We start from the raw sequence: 2,053 nt of genomic DNA on the forward strand, positions 1-2,053 counted from the left end.
TATTCAGGTTAATCAAATTCACAGGAACGTTTAGGTCACCGACAATGAAGCAGGAGTGATTATCAGCAACAGACGTTAGAAGAGATTCAATTTGATCACAAAACATGTTAAACGGGAATGAAGGGGGTCTATATACGCCATGAACACAAATTACTTGACCACTTGTACAAATTTCGACACTAATTCGGTGAAAGCCATCAAAAGTTATATTTTCAGTAGTTTTAAATTTCAAATTTGTCTTTATATACATAGCTAGGCCTCCATATGGTTGGTCGCGGCAAGAGAAAATCGATGTATATCCCGGAATGTTGTAAATACAACAGTTATCTTTACCAAGCCAGGTTTCACAAACAACAATAACATCGATACAAACATTAAAATGATCAATGGTCTGTAATATGCAATCAAATTTATCTAAATTATTCATACTACGTACGTTCCATTGCAAAATTCTAAAGGATCTTGAATCATTATTAAAAGTATTTAAATTAAAATCTTCTACATTTTCATGGTTGAGACCTCTCCCTCTCTCATGAGAATGGGTGGGGCCACCTAAAAAAAAGACAATTGTTTGCATAACTCGAAAACCAACCGAGCAAATGGTATCAAGTTTGGCATGGGGTGGTATTTTGATATGAGAAATGTTTCTACGAATATTAGATACCCTTCTCTCCTTTCAGTGGGTTATTTTTGACCCCTCCCTTTTTTCAATCAGATTATAAGTATGAAGGGGGGGGGGACTCTATCCATTATTTATCGCATAACTTCAGTACTATTCGTACGAGAAAGGGTTCTATGAATATTTGATACCCTTCTCTCCTTTTTGAGGAGAGATAGAAAGGGGGCAGCAAATGGAAACAAATTTCGCTTGGTAGGTTATTTGAATAGCTACGAACAATACTATTATGAATATTTGGTACTACTTTCTTCTTCCAGTGGGGTGATAGAAAGGAGAGAAGGGGACTCCATTACAATTTTTCGCATAACTCGAGAACTAATCGAGCAAATGGAAACAAATTTGACATGGAAGAGCATTTGGATACCACAAATGGTTACATAGTTATTCGGAACTTCCTTCTTCTTCAATTGTTAATGCATAAACCAAGAACCTACGGCCTTATCGGTGAAAGTTATGTTCTCATAGTGAGAACATTTCAAGAATTGAAAATTATAGATGGATAGAAGAAGATTAGAAGAAAATTATAGGTGTTGAAATGAGCGGGTAGAATTTTTTTTAAGAAGCATTTTCACCACATACTTAACTTTTGTTCAATCACGGATCAACTATTTTGAAATGTTAGAATCGGACAGGGTTGAGTCTAACACAACACAATAGTTGATCTTGCGTGGTTTGCACCGCGAAACTTGCAGTGCGAACGAACAAAAGGAAAGCATGTGGTCGCTCTGAAAAGCTCCCGTAAACAGTACAACGGTTCTATCGACGTCAGACTTGTACCGGTTGTTATCTTTGCGAGCGATCCAATCGGGTTTGATTGTTTCGCTTCGGTCGATAGGGTGGTACAGACTGGCTATCGATGCAAAGAACAACGTTTTTGATTTTTTATTATTTTCTTCTAATCTTCTTCTATCCATCTATAATTTTCAATTCTTGAAATGTTCTCACTATGAGAACATAACTTTCACCGATAAGGCCGTAAAAATTAATTTCAAAAACATAAATCACGGTGATTAATCTTAATTAATAAACCAAGAACTTATAAAACAAATGAAACCAAATATGACATGGAATATCATTTGGGTATAAGAAATGGTTCATGATTATTTGAAACACCATATTTTTTCCAGTGAGTACATAGGAAATGGGAAGGGGGTGTAACACAATTTTTTTGGTATAGAAGTAATCAAGAAAAAAAAATAATTTGACATGGGAAAGTATTTGAGTACAAGATACATATGTTTCCTTAGAATTTCACAGACCCTTCTGCCTTGCAGTGAGGGGAGAGGGGTGGCACGAAGGTGGTTCTATGTAAATGTTAATGTATTGCTTAAAAATTATCAATCAATAAAGCCAAATTTGTTATGAGAGTTTTTG

The sequence above is a fragment of the Uranotaenia lowii genome, chromosome 3, assembly GCF_029784155.1.
Source record: "Uranotaenia lowii strain MFRU-FL chromosome 3, ASM2978415v1, whole genome shotgun sequence".
Lineage (NCBI taxonomy): Eukaryota > Metazoa > Arthropoda > Insecta > Diptera > Culicidae > Uranotaenia > Uranotaenia lowii.